The sequence below is a fragment of the Diadema antillarum genome, unplaced genomic scaffold, assembly GCF_040938485.1.
Source record: "Diadema antillarum isolate AM-2024a unplaced genomic scaffold, OU_Dant_1.0 seq00000550_RagTag, whole genome shotgun sequence".
Classification (NCBI taxonomy): domain Eukaryota; kingdom Metazoa; phylum Echinodermata; class Echinoidea; order Diadematoida; family Diadematidae; genus Diadema; species Diadema antillarum.
Window position 1 is genome coordinate 1,137,954 of NW_027271495.1, and position 20,394 is coordinate 1,158,347.

Sequence of the window (20,394 nt, forward strand, 5' to 3'; positions counted from 1 at the left end):
ATTTCGATGCGAAATTGGTCATTTCGTCGACAAAATGACCGTTTCGCTAACGAAATTATCATTTCGTGGACGAAATGTTCATTTAGTTACAAAATGTTGTCATTTCGTTACAAAATAATCATTTCATCGACGAAATGATTGATTTCGTAACGAAATATTCCATGCGACACTCGGCGCTCCATGGGTTTTGTCCATGGTTTAAACCATGGTTTCATTTGTACCACCTTCGTGAATTCGGGCCTATAAAGTCAACTCCCTTCAGCCCCGACAATCTGTTTTGAACTCAAAACATGTCACAGAGTCCGGTCAACACGTTGAGACAATAAGAACTAAGATTTTGAGCATGTGATGCTCCTTTAAAAGGAAAGTTATGTACCTAATTATAGAAACATTTCCATTTATTCATTATGATATCATGGTGTATGGAGCAGCCAGTCAAGCTTAAATACATTAATTTCATTCGACGGCATTTTGATTTTTCACCAACCATGTTTAAAGAGAAAATCCACCCAAAACAATCAATAGACTTCCAAAAAAAAAAGTGAAATATTCCTTACGATACAAAAATGAAAGAAATCGGAAAAGAAATAATGAAGATATGAAATATTGACATTTTAAATTTCACGTCTTGACCAATCGTTGTATGAATATTCAAATCAGCAAGTTGAGGAATGAGGATGTTCTCACAATTTCTTATTCGTTTCATATACCGAGACATAGCAAAAATCTCATACGTCAGCTAAATATAAACCTTACCTTAAAACCACCCAGAATAGAAAAGAACAGTTAACTCTGATATATTCCTTTACTGGTATTAGTTAAAGATAACAATGAAAAATTGTGAGGGTATGACATCAGCTGTCGTTCATAAGGACTGGTCAAGAAATGTGTATGTGTTCAAAAAAAAAGTGAAATGTGAAATTTCTTCTTTTAGTCCTTGAACAACAACTTATGATTCCTGCTTCCGACTTAAACATATACCCATATATCGTTTCCATCCTGCTAAAACTGGCGTTTCAACTATTTTTGCCTTCGATTTGGTTTTTAGTAAGTTTCTTTCTTTTCCAAAAAATCAAAATAAGTAGGCCTAAATGAACAAATAAATAAACAAATTCCAATACAAAACACAATGTCTTGGATCTACTCTATCACCTCTGGTACGTAAATAATAAGAGTTTCTGAAAAAAAAAAATGTCGATTGCATTGTTTAGCCGTACTGGGACCTTTACAGTGGTATGTCCTGAATGATCTACTGTCAATTTTTGCACGAAGCGCCATCAAGCGGCAACTTAACACGTCGCTATGATGGAGCAACTCGTATGAAACATGGAGATAAAAAGAGGGCGAAACCACGAATCAAACCGCCATAAAGCCAATGTGAAACTTCGAATGTTATCTCTATGAAAGGTATTACACTTGTAATCGAACCACCCCAGTGATAACATTTTGTGGGAAAAAAGAAGAAATAAACACAAAACAAGAATAATCTTTTAAACTGGGAACTCAGTTGAGAATGGCTTCTGATTGTATCATTAGCACAATATCAAACTTCCGTTAGTAAATAATATTCTGCACACCAATGTGTTGATGTGTCCAAATTAACAACAAAGAAAGAAGAATATGTGTGGTGGTGTGATGAGGGAATTTCCCAAGTTCACTATTGACCAGTTGTGCTCCAAACAATAAATTGCACGTATAGACCGTTTGTGTAAAGTGGGAAGATATATAATGAATATTTAAACACTTGAAAAAAAATATGAATCATATACACTTATAATGTCGTTCAAGTAAAACGGAAACTTTGCAATATAGATGTACATTTACTTAGTTTGCAAGTTTAGTAAATGAATTTAAACGTTTGCATGGACGTGTGCTCTTCACTTTTACTCTGTTTTCTGTTTGTTTTTCTGTTCTGTACTATGGGAAACTTAGTTCCTGGAACGTATCCTCATTTTATTTAAAACACCATCAGGATCGTATTAGGGACGAAAAAGAGGATGCTTGTATGTGTGTGTCTTGTGTTATGTTGTGTGTTTGTTTGTTTGTATGTGTGTGTGTATGTGTGTGTGTGTGTGTTTGTGTGTGTGTATGTGTAATGTGTTGCTGTATGTCACTACACGGTGCGCTAAAGAACACCTGCATAGATTTGGATATGCATCATCTGATTATGTTCCTTATGTTTCCTTTCCTATACTTACAAAATTCTTGCTTTTCCATCCGTGAGATTGATAGTGTGGACTTTATGTCGTTATAATAAAATTTGTGTTATCTTGTCATGAATTAATTTGTATATTGTTTATATGAAAAAGAAAGAAAAATAAAAGATAGACAAAAATACAGAAAACATTATGTAGAAGCATTCGGGACGAGAATCTGTCCGACTTCCGTGAGAGGATATTTACACAAACAACATTTGTTTGTGTAAATGTTTATGAGAGAAATGTTAAGAAAAAAAAAAGACATTATGGTTGAATATTTTGAGTTGCACTCTGTTGAAATGGAGACAATAAAATAGATCATGGAGGGCTATATGAAGTTCAGAAAAAAGGAAAGAGAGGATATTTTCTTGATCTTGATGAAATCGCACTTCCTGTTCTCTGCCACCTCCAGAATAGAAACAACGAGAGACAGGAGGATTATAACCGAGGTGCGACAGAAATCAGTCTTGGGCTGCTGTGACGGCTGGCGAACCAACACTAATGGCACCTGCACCACACGTGAGTTTCACCCACTGAAGTCTTCGTCAAACTATTATCTTCCACACATTTTCCCGCCCTACATTCTTCCGCCTCTCTCGACCCAGCTCCTCCTCGATCTCCTCTGGCTCTGTTTGTCTAGTGTCACGAGGCGTAATAACTATTGTACGAGGGACTCTCCCCACGGAGAATATTCAAGATTACGCCATTTTCTCTCTTTCTCTGCTCAATGTCATTTAATTAATATCCATCAACTGCTTTCATATTATGCAAAGGTGGCATGAAATGGGCCGGTTGTCACGCTGGAGTTTATGATACATGCAATGAAAATACTATCAGATCATGCACATTGGAAACACAATAATACAGTGTATTTCAATCATGGAGCGCTATACAACACACTGTAGGACCCTATACACATATCGCTCCACGATTGCGTATGATTATCATTTGACTCGGTATGTTTTCCCCGATGGCTTACTTGATTCTTGTATTATTTTTCATATATGATTTCCTCGATCTCCCTCCCGTTGCTTCTTTTCTATTTTTCGTTTATGCGTCCTTCCTTTTCTTGCGGCTTTCCGACATTCCGAGAAAAAACATGACCTGTTGACCTGCGGTTAGATTGGATTACAAGTGAGTACGGTCGAGGAATACACACTTTGATCGAAGAATGTGGGGTCGAGAAATGTATGAACTTCGAGCAACAATTTTAACTGTTCTGCATCGAGTGCGTGACAGAATATGTGGGCGAGGGTAGAAGGTGGATGGGGGTGTGCTTTATGTGTGAGTGCGTTTTCCATTTATCGCCCAATACTTACCAGAATTACAAAACAGATGACACGAATCTTGGAACATGTGAGTGTTAATTTATACAAATCAAAAAATGAAATAAAAATAATGATTAATATCATTACTGAATTGAACTAGGCCATGGACGGTTTTATTTCACTTGCCTGCCCAAGACGTATGTGATGAATAGTGACCCGACAGCACATTGGCACGACGAAGAACTGCGGTGCACCGCACGCACGACCGTACGCACGCATGTTACCCGCGTGTGGGGAAGCACACAAAAGAAATCGCGACGCGGATCGAACAGGTGTAACCGGAGGTTACCACGCGATCTATCGCATGATGCATGAGCACGAATGCGCGTCAAGTTACTTCTGGTGAGGTCATAGCCATGTAGAGAGTTCACTTCAACGAACTGGGAAACGAGGGGGGAAAGACGGATGTCCTTCATCTCAAGTGAGAAGGCAACCGTAGCCCTACTGAGTGGAAAAAAAAACAATCATATAAAAATAATATTGTTTGGTAGTTGACCGACTTTTAAAGTCAACCGATCGATCGGTAACATAATTATTCACACTCGGCATTTTCTTGTATCCGTGGTTCAAAGAAATCACATTTTTCGCGTTGATTTATTTAAGAGTTGCAAGTAATGTTAAATCTCTTTTGACTGAGCTAAATTCACAAATGACGTCGTTTTTTCATATTACATATTCACGTTGTGCCTATGAAAGCCAATTAGAAAATTTTGATATGATGGCATCATCGCTGTAGTTAATTTGCTTACATGTTTATTAGTCTGATTAATTCGTATTGAGAGAAAGTGAGACAGTTTTGAAATATGACATCTTTTTTTTTGTCATTTCATTTCTAACTATTATTACTATTAAATTTTATAGAGGTGGATCGTTGTTTATCAATATCACCTTCAATATTGAAAGGGGTTTCCCCCTTATGTCATAATCAAACAACTAGATGTCATTGCAATACAAAATCTAACAATGTTCAAAGGGTTAACTTATACCCATATACGTATATAGGCCTACATGTGGACTCAGCGAATGTAGAAAGATATACGTGTAACACTCGGTGTAAAAAAGATAAGGAAAATCAACCTCAGTATGCATGTGGATTGAGTGAATGAAGAAAAAAAATGTGAGGGGGATCGAATTTACGTGTTTTATACACAGAGACTCAATGAATGCAGAACAGAAAATCAAGAGGGCCGGGGGATATTCCTTTAACATTACATGCGGATTCAAATGAATGCAAAAATATCGGAAGTATATATTAATCATTTGTGAAGTCTGAGGAAACAAAATCGTTCTACAAATAATGTTATGGTCAATAATTATTCCATCTGCCTTCTGAAAGAGTCAGGTGCTATTTCATTCTGGTACAAATATATATATCTTTCTAGTTTCTTTGTATCACTGCCCAATTGTGACATCACAAATTGTTCTAGATTGCTTTAAAAAAATGTGTTTTTCACATAAGAAACACAAACCATTAGGAGAGTTATTTGAGTAATAATATATCAGCGCATCCGCCTGTCAGCTAGTCCAAGGAGGTGCTAAGTACCACGGTGCCTCCTTGGTCAAACCGTACAGGCTGGAGTCAAACCACTATACGACATGCAAGCCTTGATAGGAGGGCGCAACACCGAAACAAGAAACAAGGGATATTACACGGATCGATAACCAGCATGACGGAGCTCCAATACAGTCGCAGCGGACGATGTGATCGACCCACGTGGCATTAATCTCAAAAACTGACATTGGACCACTACTACAACGAAGTGAAAGTGATTCGCGAATAGTTTGCAGAGCATAGATTTGAAGCTAATGTGCTAACAGTTCAGCCAAGCAATATTTCAAAACACGTGCGCGGAGTCTTGCGGGCGTGCACATGACTCTTATCTTTACAGTAGGCCTACAGTAGTGACTGCTACGTTTTGAACGTCAAGATGGAGCGGGGAGTCGTGGTGGGATGCAGTGAAGTTCTCCTTCGCTGGAGCATCGCCCTGTTAAGTTTGGTCTTCTGCTTTTCCCTTCTAATCATGCCCGGTGGAATTTTGCCAGCGAACGCAATAGATGCAAATGGCACAAACGTGTGCAGTATCAACGGAACGTGAGTATTATGATTTCTAACTTTCTGTAGGGCCTGTGGAAATAGAAGCAGGTAGAGGTTGTTGGGGATTTTAGGCAGTCCCACACTACAGACGTACGACATTTTGAACTCCCACTATTTATGCTTGCGTTGTCATAACATTTTTATTATTTTTTTTTCATCTGGGGTCGCGTAGAGGAATGCGACCCACGTCTAGATCGCTACTAGAAGTGAAAGCCCACACCGTTTGAAGCTCACCTCTCTTCAGTCTTACAGCTATGAACGAAATCAGTGATAGGCATTTCCTTCACTGATAACGATGTTTACATTGAAGTTGGAGCAAGTTTGATATTTGGTTCATATATATATTATGCAAAAGTGAGGTTGCTAGAAAAACCGTTGGAGCAAGTTTGATATTTGGTTCATGCCATATGCAAAAGTGAAGCTGCTGAACAAACCGTGTAAAAAGTTAGCCCAAGTGCTTATAAAAGTAATTTTAAGTGTTTTGCGTGCATGAAGATGTGTATAACGTATACATTTTATATATTCACCTAAATATTTTCTGCTGTATATATATGCTTTCACTGTTTTCAAACGTAATTAATTGTCCCAAACACAGGCACAAAAAGTGGAAAGCTAGCTAGGCGATAAAGTCTTCGCGTCGTCATGTTTTTGGTTGATCATATCTAAACTCCAACCATTTAATAATAATAATTTTCTCTCTAAAAGTCATTGATACTCGACTGTCTCAAGACGTGAATGGCATTCTTCTCGTCGATTTCCCTCCAAAATAGGCACTTGAGTGAAGTCATTCGTGCATGTCAATAGGATACGTATGAGTTGATGACTATGACTATAAGTCGTTGGGGTCATCCCACTTGGGTGTACGTCACGAGACCGACACACACGAGTCATACAGCCCTCGAGTTCGACATTGAAAACAGGTTCATGAGTTATACAGCTCACGAGTCATACAGCCCATGAGTTCGACACGAGGCAAATAAAGCCCATGAGTTCGACGCTAGGTAAAAACAGAACACGAGTTCGACAGATACAACGCGGGGCTCGATGTGTCGGTCTCGTGGGCCTTATTAGCTCAGTGTCGTGAGGTGTGTGACTCGTGGGTGTCGGTCTCGTGACGTGCACCCAAGTCATCACCTGCTGTTCTATGTGGATGTCACTATTTTAATGGTAAAGTTTGAAACTGTACGATTATGTATAGGTATATTATTCTTCCCTGCAATTTGACTATAAATTTTGCCATTCTCTTGGGTGTACGTCACGAGACCGACACCCACGAGTCATACAGCCCACGAGTCATACAGCTCACAAGTCATACAGCCTATGAGTTATACTGCTCACGAGTCACACAGCCCATTAGTTTAACCAGGGAGGTGATGGTTCAACACTAAGCTAACACGACCCACGAGACCGTGTTGTATCTGTCAAACTCGTGGGCTGTTTTTAACCTAGTGTCGAACTCACGGGCTTTATTTGCCTATTAGTGTCGAACTCATATGGGCTGTATGACCCATGGACCTGTTTTCAATGTCGAACTCGTGGGCTGTATGACTCGTGGGTGTCGGTCTATACGTGGGATGTCCCCATTCTCCTTCATGTGCGAAAGCCTAACGTTGGCGTGGTATGAAAATAACATGCGTGGGGCACCTGGCATGGCAGGCCTATCACTGGTAATATACCCTTTGGATGGTAACATGTTCTGAAAGCACTCTTCCTTCAGTTGTTAAGTTACTTTGCAATACATGTATTTGCATTCTCAGCTATTTGAAAGTTGGCATATACTGCAAAAGCTGTAATTTCCTCTTGTATTCATTAATCGTTTTCTTTGTCGTCTTTATCTAGCGTATTTGCCGGCTAGATTTCAGTCGAATTTATAAATACATTGTAGGTAAAGATATTAACAACCACGGTGGGGAGGGGGGCACCCCCCTCCCACACCCTCCCCCCCCCCCCCCCTCGCTCGCTCCGCTCGCTTGGGCTCAGTCGCGTTCATGATATTCAGTGTAAAAAATTAATACAACAAGTTTATTTAAATGATACATTTTATAGGCAAATTGTTCAATAATAATCTACATCAAAATATAATATTGCTACCTTAACCCTAACCAGGCCGGGCTTTTTTGGGTGTTCTGTGGCCGGGGAGGGGTTGTTGTTGTTCATTTCCATCCGTGAAGATGACTGGATTCAACCCCCCGAGATCTCGGCCGTCGATCGCGCAATCGCCATGAAATTTGGCACGTGCATTACCTGTGGCGTAGTCTACCAAGCTATACAAAAAGAAATGGAAATTTTCGTCATAATCAATTATGCTAATATATGCATAAATTCATACATTTTGCTCTAAATCAGAAATTAAAGCTCCTAGATCCTAATTTTTGGTGAAAACATTCTTTGTAGCATTCCTAAGAATGTACTCGAAAAAAAATTGGTATCAAAATCAATTTGTTATGTATTTCATTGTTTTATGAAATTCTTATGTATTTCTTTGTTTGTTCGACCTTTTGTTTTATCATTTCTTTTCCGCAAAATTTATTACTTATTTCAAGCATAATTATGCTAAAATTAATTAGTTTCAGCCTATGAAAGTGAAAATAATCATATCTTTATGAATAAGAAGAGAAAACTCCATTTGTATAGACTTTATACACAAAATCACGTTTTTGAGCCATTTTCGGTCTGACAGGCATGTATAAAACGTTATGCAGCGTCGTAACGGTATGCTTGATTTTCGCGAAAATGGTGTCAAAAGATGCGCGAGACTGGAAAGTAAAAAGCCAGCGAACGGCGCGGTCAAAAGATTTCGCGTGGCGGAGTAGTCGCGAAAAAATGTCGAGGGGGGGGGGGTGATTCAACCCCCCCGGCCTTTTTAGGGTTAAACAAGTGGGACTGTTTCAAGTCGATAAAACGCGCAAAAAGCATCAAATTGCACCATTTATAACATCAAAATGCAAAAAATTCTCACCGTGGGAGGGGGGGGGGGGGGACACCCCCTCATGTTCTCATGTTCTACACATCACAAGCTGTAGTAGTCTCCTCGTCCCGCAGTGACTGAGCAGAAACTTCAAAATTCATAACTTTTTAACGGGTTATCCAATTTTCCTCAAAGTCTCACTGATGTGTTCTCCTAATATTGCTGCATTCACTCAGTCCATATGTCTGTGAAGGTTGACCTGTCCTTTAAAGTTGATTGGATCTTAATTTGATAACAATTCCAAGTAAAAATGATGCATGGGCAATATCACCTGATGCAATCTGTTTCGGGTGTTTTCGCCGGACTATTGTTATGAAAGTAACATGCTATACGCAAGTGATTGGTCTTTCTTTCTTATTATTATGCTACTTAGCTAAAAATACAACAATAAAAACCTTCTTTGTCATTTTCTGCAGGTTCAATGTGACGTACAACATTACAATAAAACAGTCATACCCACAGAGTTTCAGGAGAGGTTGCTTTTTGTTTTTGACCTGCACAGCCTATAGGCAAGTATCTGATTTTCTTCCTGTACTTTTCCTCCATGCCCCCTCCCTTTGCTTTCATCCCTCCTATCTTTCCAAGTCTTACTATAACTCTCCATTGTCCTTCATTAAGCCAGGCTTTCACCCGAATTCTTAGACTCTCGATCAAGTTTATTTGCATAGTTTACAATAAAAAAAGTACCTGGTGCACAGTTTTCAATGACAGTGTCCAGTAAGGTGAACATAATTTAAATTGCCATATCACTGAGATGCACAAATTCATTGTCTTGTGGTTATTAAGATTGATGAGATGACATATTCGATTCGTTTGAGCAACTAACAAATCATGGGCCTAAAGTATCTTTTTTATTCCTATGAAATTAATTTTATATTAAGACAAAAAAAAAAAAAACCAAACCCACTTCTACACTGTATTTACGTTCGAACTCGTCATAACGGTATAGTACCAATTGTAAGTACAAGGTTTGTGTAAAGCCAAAGGTATCCACGGCCATCTTTAACGTTCAGCGTACTGGATAAATACCATTTTATACTGCCGTGTACATTATATTTCGATGAACTGCAATATGTGCTGCAAAAGTGACCACAGGAGAGACATGAGAATCGAGTTATTGTCATTTTTCATGCAAATAACCAGTCTTTCTGGTCAAATTACGGTCTGCGTCTCTGTTTCGGCTCTGTCGCATTTCCCACAGGCTAGCGTATCGAGCTGTTATCATCCCGCAAACCCGAGAAGTGAACAAAACCGTTTCTGTCTGCTGTTCCGGATGGGCTACGACCAATACGACTAACTCGTGTCTCACTCGTAAGTTTGATGCCAGAGTAGGTGTACAGGCGCAATCTGGCTTCATTTTTAGTATTTACAAGACGCATATTAATTGTTTTCTCGATTGAGACGTGCAGTGTGTGAAAAGTGCACTTAACGACTGAGGAAAGCATGTAGAAGCCCTTCAGTTTGAAGAAACGCACTGCTCGTACCCCGCTTATTGCCGAAGCTGTGAATCCAACCAGAATTAGATATAGGCCCTAAATCGCAGTTTGCACGTAGTGTACTCTGTTGTCACGATGTTCAAAATTTTAATAAAATGTGATTGTTCAGACTGACTTTGTGTCAATTTTTTTTAAAGGGATGGTACAGTATTGGTGGAGATGAAAATTGGGTTTTTAGCTTTTTTGCGAGATACCAAGAAAACACTTATAAAGTAGTATAGAGCATACACTTTTAAGAGGAATTCAGAGTTCATTTGATGAAAATCGGGTTTGGAATGACTGAAATATCCAAAAATAAAGAAAAACAAAGCGATCGTAATAAAAGGTGGGTCCCACACTTTATTAGAATCGCTCTGTTTTGGATATCCCAGCCATTTCAAAACCAATTTTCATCAAATAAACGTTGAATTCCTCGTGGAATTACATGCTCTTTTATATTTCATAAGAGGTGTCTCATTATCTTACCAAAAAAATGTTAGAAACCTGAAATTATAGGTCTCAACCAAAATCATACGATCCCTTTAAAGCGAGTGAGACAAAGAAGAGGGAGAGAGAGGGAGAGAGAGTAAAATAAGATCCGATGAAACATGAGCTGCTGTGCTGTGGGTCGTGGTAGGAATATCAGGTATACCAACGCGAATTCTGGCGATTAGCCCAGGTGTGATTTTGTACAAGTATTATGATAATACTGAAGATACTGAAGATAGTAGTGATGCATGATAGTAATCATCGTTATTACTAATATTACAACAAAATTTACAATAATGGATTTTGTCATTGCAGTTTTTAAAGGAAACGCGCATTGAGGATAGGGATACATTAATGGAATGTATTCTTGTTTCAAATCTTGTTTTATTTCCGATGCCTAAGTATATATGGCATAGAGAATCTAAGAGAGAGCGATAATGTAGAAACGTAAGTAATTTGAGAAAATCTAACAACGTAAAGACACCTGTGTCTTGTGTACATCGTGTAATGCAAACACTAATGTTATTGTCTCTTCACTGTTCTTTTGTGTTTCATGATTGTCCGTCCGTTTGCGTGCCGTGTGCTTGCATGACTGTACCGTTGAACTGTTCTTTCATGTACATGTTTAGACCATGACTGTTACTGCTCCACATTTAGACGTATCACTCACGATTCCTCTTCAGTTCCGTGTAGGAGACGTTGAGGTTCTTTTGTCTTACAAGAGCGGGGGTGATGGGGTAATCCTTAATGTATATGAAAGGCTAAACCAAACGAGAATCACCCGATATGAAACTTGATATTTCGACGCATCGCCTGATCTTTCGCACCGACAGTAAATTTTGCATGGGCGGTGTATATGCTACGTTCAACTCCCGAGAGCGTGCGAGAGGTTCATGATAATAGGGAACTCCCCTGATGCGACCTTTGCTCTTTTCTTTTCCTAGCCTTCAAATGGGAATTTGCCCCATTTTGATATATATATATGTTTTTTCTTTGTGGATTCAATCCATGCAGAAACATTTTAGCACGACACAAGTCATCTTTGAAGGTTGAGGGAAATGCACAAGAGAAGTCCTCATATTTAAATTTTTCTAGCGTAATGAAAGAACAAATTAATTGACCTCAGGGAGAATGATATTAAAAGTAAAGTTCAGTGTCATATCAGTAAAAAGACGAGAAGATGTGTACTTTTTATAAAAATAGAACTTTGCGGAATTCTCATATGTTTCCTTTATAATCATTCTCCTACTCTGTGACATCACGAATTGTTTTAGTTTTCTCACCTTTAGCCATGACGGCACAAGAATCTTATCAAAACATTTCGTCAACGTTTCACTTTTGAACGGGTTGTTCGATCTTCCTCAAATATCACTGATGACACTAATGAAGGGGAACCATTGATCTTTGACCACACCCTGGCCCGCAGCCGCCCCCCCCCCCCCCCACACACACACCACGTCCACACACATTAAAAAGCGTTTACCAGCCCCTGTTACTGGTGGATTAATCCTGTCTTGGGTGATGACGACACTCTGCTCACTGATCCTGCAATACTAAATTTGAACTTGAACTTGAATTACTACTATATTACGAGAGGGCATTTGACAAAGACTAGTGCAGCCTGGTTGTGCCAGCAAACTTGGTAGTGCCTACTTTCCTATTAAGTTACCAGAGTATACTTCAGCCATACATTTCGCTCCTACACATGTCTATTATTTCATCAAGTACCACAATTTGCCATCGAAAGAGATGTGCTTTTTAATCACTTCGGTGGCAAACAAGTTTAGTTACGAAAACATAGATATCACATGCCATCACTACTGTAGCGTTATCTTCTTTTATACAACACCTCAGAATGATGTCGAATTGTGATTGGCCAAGAACATGTCACATGACATTCAATAGAAAATACCTATCAAACTCATTGAGAGTGACAGCCATACAATAGGCCCCTGGCATGGGCCTATAGCACGGCTCGAAGGTACTATAGCACGGCTTCGCGGGGGGCTACTAATGCATGGCCGCGCACAGAGTTCTGTGGCTCACACCCGTAGCAAAGCGCCAGCAAACTACATTGTACAGTGTACGTGCTGGCCGGCTGCGCTGCGCTGCCGGTAAGTCTCACAGACCAGGCGCGGCGGAGTACTGCAACGTAAACGTGTACGCGCAGTTACTTTACCTAGCTAGTTGCTTGTGTGTATCGCGCGGCCTGTATACACCTAGCGGTACTGCTGTGTTTTTACTTTTGACTCTGATCTGCTACGTGGACCACAGTGATCCCAACATCAAGACTTCATTTCAAGTTGAGAAACCGTAATTTGATTATTTTTCTGTGTTTTTATACAAAATCATTTTCGGAAATAGACAAAGTCTAGACCTACTACTAGATCTACCGACATCTCAGATCGACCTAACAGTCAGGCCTAACTCGATCTAACGTTAGCGTAGAATGGGTATAGACCCTGCGGAGTTCGTGATTCCTGTGACTGTGTGGTCGAATCATGACGAGTGTTTGAAAGCAGTACACAGGGTGGTTTACAATTCTCTGCCTAATTGTTACATTTATTTTTGGGCCTTCCTGAGTTGGCGGTCACTAATTTTGTATTGTGATTGTGGACAAGGTGTTGTATAAAACGAATAATTTATGATTTTGTTCGTGCATTGGGGCACGTAATACCGCACTCGGCGCGAGATTCGCCACTGGTCTATTCAACGCGGCGCTACGCGCCTTGTTGAATAGGCCAGTGGCTCATCTCGCGCCTCGTGCGATATTCGTGCCCTATGCACTCACAACTCATAAATTATTCGTATAATAATATCATGGAAGTCTGACTTAGGTCGCAATAAGGATCAAAAGATAGTTAGAGGGATCGTATAGTTTTTGTATGAGACCTAACCTCGGGTTTCTAACATTTTGGGGTGAGATTACGAGAAACCTCTTATAGGATATGAGCATGTAATTTCAAAAGGAATTCAACGTTTATTTGATGAAAATTGGTTTTGAAATGGCCGAGATACCCCAAACAGAGCAATCCTAATAAAATGTTGCACCCACCTTTTATTACGATCGCTTTGTTTTACTTTACCTTTGGATGTCTCAGCCATTCCAAAACCTATTTTCATCAAATAAACTTTGAATTCCTCTTGGAAAGGTACGCTCTCTACTATTTTACAAGCGACTTCTTGATATCTCGCAAAAAGTTAAAAGCCCAATTCTCACATCTAACAATACTGTATCATCCCTTTAAAGTAACACATGCAACCCAGAGTTTATACCGCGACAACGTCCGGGCTCGGGCATTTTGTGTGTGTGTGTGTGTGTGTGTGTGTGTGTGTTTACTCTGTCCGTTGAAACGGTCCTCGCAAAAATGTTTCCGATTTCTACCCTGTCAGCTAGGGTAATTACCCCAAAATTACTCCGACAACCCTTCTGTTACAGTGTACGTTCTCGCGGTAACAGTCCTTTCATGCCCTCAAGACACAATAGTCAAAACAGAATGGCACATCGCTCACGGATCATTTTGTTGTTGTTATTCTCCTTTTACGAGTGTGGGCAATGCACGCGCATGTGTGTAAATATGTATTAGTCCAGTCAAAATACGACAAAAAGTGGGTTAACCCACAACTAATTGCAACAGAAACGATTCCACTTGCATTTGACCCGGAAGAGCTATCAAAATAACATATTAAAAGTTCCCTATAATTCGAGTGGTGGATCAGTGTCTAATTTGCATAAATTCAAAATGGCCGCCATACAACCTGTTTATGCCTATATCTCGGGATACGTAACCAATAGAAAGTAAATTCCGGTGTCTAAACCTATGTTTTTTAGGTCAAGGAATACAATTATGTTATCTGTAGCAACTTTCAAGCATCCCTTTATATAGTTTTTGCATATATTTGCATATAATTACATGCAAAATGGCCGCCATATTGCTTGTGCAAGCCCGTATCTTCGTATACCATTAATGTAGTACACTCAGGAATAAGTCGCTATATATCTGGACATAAAACCCACAAAAAATATATTCTGGTGTCTAAACCTATGTTTTTTAGGTCAGGGAATACAATTATGATATTAGCAGTAACTTTCAAGCTTCCCTTTATACATTTTTTGGAATATATTTGCATTCAATAAATGCAAAATGGCCGCCATAATTCCTCTACAGGCTTATATCTCTATCTGTAAAAGGTACCCAGTGGTGGTGTCTATGGTCTTAATTTACTGCTGAAAGTCACTGTTGTAGAAAACGTTCCAATCAGGAATAATTACCTATATTTCACTAAAAATTTGCATATACTCTCTAAAAAAGAAAGAGTGAATTTTCACTCGATTTTCACTCCCCTTGGTAGTGACGTCAAGGATCACTAGAAGTGGAGTGAATTTCGAGTGAACAGAAATTTCACTCCAAAAGAGAGTGAAAAAAGACGGAAATGTTTTTGATGGGATGTTCACTCCTTTCTCACTCTAAATTCACTCCTGACGTATTTCACTCTTTTGTCAGTCGTTTTTCACTCCTTTCTCACTCTCAATTCACTCCTATTTATTTCACTCTTCTTTAACTCCGGAGGTTTTTCACTCCTTTTTCAATCTTTTTTCAATCCTTTTTCAATCTTTTTTCAATCCCAAACGGAATTACACTCTACATGAGCACACATCTCTATCACAGCACTCAGTGCACTAGTTATTCAACCCTGGAAGAAAAAGTGACAATGGTGATGAATTTGGGAATAATCTAGGTGGTCTGGAGCCATTTCTGGAGTAATGAATACTAATCAAACTAATACAAACAAAAACAGCAAGCAACGTTCATAATATAGATATTTGTTAATATTAATGCATGTATTTTGAAGCCAACGATCCACCACTGGTAGCCCAGTGCATTGCCAACTTTGTGTTCCAGTTTTGAAAGTCATTTATACCCGAGCTGGATCAATACATGAAACTGAATAAATATAAGCTAGTAATCCAATTGGCTGTTGTTTCATTCTTTCTTATTAATTTATTCTTTCTTTAAGTAGCATTGAGGGGGATATAAGAAGATAATGTACTAAATGCTACGCATGATATGTTTTTTTTTTTAATGAGCTGATTCTCTATATTAAATAAATGTGTGATGTCCACTGGATCACCTGAAATAAAACAAAAAGGAATATACCTCTTTAAATATCTAAATTTCAACTACAGAGAAGTACACCATTACAAACAGTCTTCATGTGCTGAGTATCTGGTTTTCCATGAATTATGTGGCCAATAATAATTATACATATTTTTATCATTTAAGAACAACTGTCACCATAATCATCACAAGGTCCTTGTAAATATGCCATTCTAGCTGTCATTCCCAAAGCTCTACAAATGAAGAGTTTGTTTGCAAAAATTGATAAGTCCATATGTGCCAAATGGAGATATTTGCGATTAAAGGTCAAGAAAAATACAGAGAATAATAAGAAAATGTTTGCTTCTTTTGATCATAACTTCAAAAATGTACCTTTATATGTAGTGACCAATATATAATTCAAAAGGCATTACTTTGTACTTTATGACAGAGACCGTACTTCAAAATCTTCAAAAATGGACATATCGGTTTTTGCGAACAAACTCTTCAAATATTAGCATCACACATTTCCCCGAAAATATGCCAAATTTATAAAGTTTGTGCAAAAGTGAAAAATTTACAAGTACCCTTCCTGAACATGTTTATTTTTCGACTACAAGTGAATATAATTATTGCATGTTCAATGATAAGCTACAAAAGACTTGCAAAGTATAGTCACCATCATCTATATCATAATACAAAAACAATTACACGTGTACCAGGAATTGTGATTGCTTTGAAAAATTGACAAAAATACAGAAATTTTCAATACTGCATGGTTAATCAAGTTTGGATCCTCTGTCATGTAACACAGTGATGCTCTACAAGTACATTGCACAAATACCTAAACATACTCGATCACAGAAGCATGGTCTTGACTTTAAGTAGGCTTTAGGTGGGGTATTTATGTAAATGATAGAGCCAGAGGGGGGCCTCCCTGAAACCCCCCAGACCTCGGCCATCAACCGTGTGATCATTACAAAATCCACACACAAATTGCCTGTGACATAATCTATAACATGGTAATGTTGATTTTCAACAAAAAAAAAAAGTCACTTGGCTAAATTATGCTAATTTGAGCATGAAATCAGACCATTTGCCATAACTAAAGTTCCAAAAAGGCACATTTTTTTGTTTTTTGTGTAAATATTCTTTCTAGCGTCCATAGCAAATGAAAGAGAAAAAAACTGTGCCATCAAAAAATTCTGAAGTATCTATTTTTTTTTCTATTTACTCATGTATTTCTTTGTTTCTTACTTTTTGTTTTTCATTGCCTTTTCAATGAAATTTGTCAGCGACACGTCCAGCATGAAAATATTTATGTTATTGATTACAATCAATAACCCCCCAAGATAATCATGCCTTCATGAAATTTGGCATGGAATGTCAAAGGGGAGGAGGGCTCGCAGCCCCCCCCCCCCCCAACCGGGCCTACTATTTATGGAAAAAGAATTGCAATCAATACAGTTGACACAACATGTATCATATCATTGATCTTCTTCACCTAAATAAGGCATCATTGTACAATATTGAACACTTGGAATCCTTCCGAGTTTTGCCAGATGTAGCAACAACTAATGCATGCAAACTGAATTTCTTATAGAGTGATTTCATGCTTGTGACATCATGTCGGCCACCATAATGGAGGCTTCCATAGCAAAGGCGATCAATATTCATTCATGCATGCCTCTCTAACAAAGGTGTTCTTTTGCCTTAGGTTTCCCTGAAGTAAACATTGCTGCAGCTTTTATATGCAGTCTTGATTTCTAGTCAGTTTAGGCAATTGACTTCATTAGGCTGCGTTCACATAGAAGTACAGTGTATACGGTATACGGTATTCGCTATTCGGGCACCCAGTACACCATCACCCTCACCGTCAACTTGCCATCCCATGCAGTGAGGATTTCTTCCTCCTACATCCCAGCAAATCTTATTAACAATGTCTAAACTGCATCAGAATGTCAGTCTACATGCTTATTTTTGCTAAAGGGCAAATCCAGACCAAAATTGTCATTATTTCATAAACGTGAGACGGTATACGCTGCAGGAAAATCGAACAAGCTCGATTCCCACTTTGCTACACTATTCTATGCTATTCGGTACATTCAAATAGTGCCCTCTTATGTAAACCGGTGTTAGGAAATCCTATCGTTCGATTCAAGCTATTTGCGTGCCCTCGAAAACGAGCCCCGAATACCCAAATAGTATACTTCTATGTGAACGCAGCCTTATGGTGGGCAATTGTGACATCGCTGCTAACACTCTATAACAAAATATGATTGTCAGTTGCAGGTTATCTTAATAATTTGTTATGAGGTCAAGGGAAGAATTATCCATAAGTTTGACTTGGCACATTAGTGAACTAATCTATTTGGCTCCATTTTCTCTAATGCCGTGGATTTATCAATGATGGGCTGCAGATGTTTCGTGGAAAAAGAAGTTGAACCAATTGAGCTTCTACCCACAAGTTTTTCAAAGTACAGTACATCAATTACATAAAGGTGAAAATGTACAAAATAACTCTGGGTCCCGTAACCCTAGGGATCAATGATTCCCATCAATTTTGTTTTATTTTTTTTAAAGATTTTTCCCTCTACTCCAAAGAAGATGGATGCAATAAATTTGAGCACATGCATATTGTACTGCATCACTGTTAATCAAAGGGGTGACAAATGTATGTGTTAACTTAATCACAACATGGAGACATGATCTTCATCCCAAGAGCATGGATGACCATTGGAAGATTCTACTATTTAGCAGCTATTTGTAGCATTCCCCCCCCCCCCAAAAAAAAAAAAAAAAGAAATGAGGGAAAGAAAAACAATGCATACGAGTGTCTGTCAACAGTTTTCTCTCTTGAATATTAGACCATAAAAAGGTTTTATTAAAGAATTGCCTGGAGAGAAGGGAGTGCTTAATCATGAGCGCAGCCAGATTCGTATCATGCGGAATGCCAAGCTGTGTGTGGCCAAACATTCTTTCATATGCTTGGAACACCTTACAGATGAATGTATTGATTATTAAACATGTGGCCATAAAGAGGAGATTTTTTCTTGACTATATAAGTCAAAACTATTTTCAGTTACTAGTATATACAACAATCAACAATTTAAAGCATTAACAATCACACATTCTATGCAACAAACTCTTTTCATCGGCGAGCCCTGGTCTACTTTTAATGTTGAAGTGCTACAGTACATCCTGGTAACAGCTTCATGCTAAACTACCGCTGAGCCTGATGAGGCTGACTCTTCAGCAAGAATGTAAGTTCCAACGTCAGAGGAGCATATACTGTATCTCAAAAGAGGAAAAAGCAAGGGTATTTAGACCTATATACCGATGGTAGCTGTCTCTTCTCATTCGGCTTCTAATCTGACGATGGAATGGTGCTCGGTCAGGGGCTTGGTGGGAGCTGCAACTACTCTCTCTCTCTCTGCCTGAGGTGATGAGTGGTGTCATAGCTCCTCAAAGTCTTCAAACGATACTCAATGAATCCATGATCCTTGCCATACAGGTATACTCCTGAAATACAATTGTATAAGAATGCATTGTAAGTCAAAGCTTTTTCTTGAGTCTCAACAAATTTGACTTTGGCACAGAGTTGACTATAACTGATGAAGATCTGATAGCAGTAGAAATACATGTAGTGGCATTCTTATGGAAGAAAACGAGAATAGGTTTATTATAAATGAACGGCGCAACTGGCATGTTGGAACTTAAGTTACATTACGTTACGTTGAAGTTAACGTTTATCGAACCTAAGTCATGGAATCAGGCCAATCTGCACACAACTTTATTAGACATCTATGAGAAGGTACCTCAAAGATTATAAAAAGTCCCCACATTGCCTGTATATTTGCACCATGAGTTAATTAAGAAATAGATGCAATTTCCCTGTAAAGGCCATTTTTTTTTTTTTTTTTTTTTGGGGGGGGGGGAGGGGTCATGCCCATAACCTGAAAAACTTTGGGTCCTTGCCCCCTAACTAAACAAGGATGATCAACTCCTTGTTTGGTTGCTTAATTCTGTCCACTAGCTCTTGAGAAAAGTTGAAAATGTTGAAGTTTTTGCAAGCTAGAATAAGATACCATGTTACAAGGTATGTCACTTAAGCTTTCTGCTAAAGAGGGCTAAAAAAGTTGTAGATCACATAAACTTACGAGTATAAACTTACATGTCCTTTTGCACCTTGTGTGGTGTCTCACAAAATGGGGTACTGCATCGCAACAGCCTTGGCTACAACATCCTTTGCTCACTACTTGGTATCTGAATTTAAAAAGAAAGCAAGAAGAATGTTAATCATATTCTAGGACACAAATATATAACATCAAAAATTTGGCCCTCATTTTAATCTTTTAAGGGGCTGAACTATTTTTTTTTCTTGGCATTAATTTCTATTGCTATTCAGTACCACTGTTTCAAGTACATTTATTGCTACTTGAGCCAGATATCAGTTAATACATATATGAAAATTTCATGCAGATAGGTTAAGTGTGAATGTGCACAGTTAGTAGAAAAATTTATACAAGATGTGATTATCCATTGAACTTCATGGCACATCAACTCCCACTTTTTTATTAATCATTGTGATGATTAAATCATAAGTATTAGGACTATTATCAAATCAATATACATGTGGCCCGATGGGGCTACCAAGAAAATAAGTCAGCGTGGAGTCTTGTAAACTGCATACACTCTGTTTACATGTCTCATACAAGTATACCAGTCTTTATTTTTAAATC

The 20,394-nt window shown here is 38.5% G+C and overlaps 1 pseudogene; it reads left to right on the top strand.

The window, feature by feature from the left end:
- The window catches only part of LOC139734914 (uncharacterized), an 88,717-nt pseudogene that overhangs the window by 6,279 nt on the left and 62,044 nt on the right, over positions 1 to 20,394 (top strand).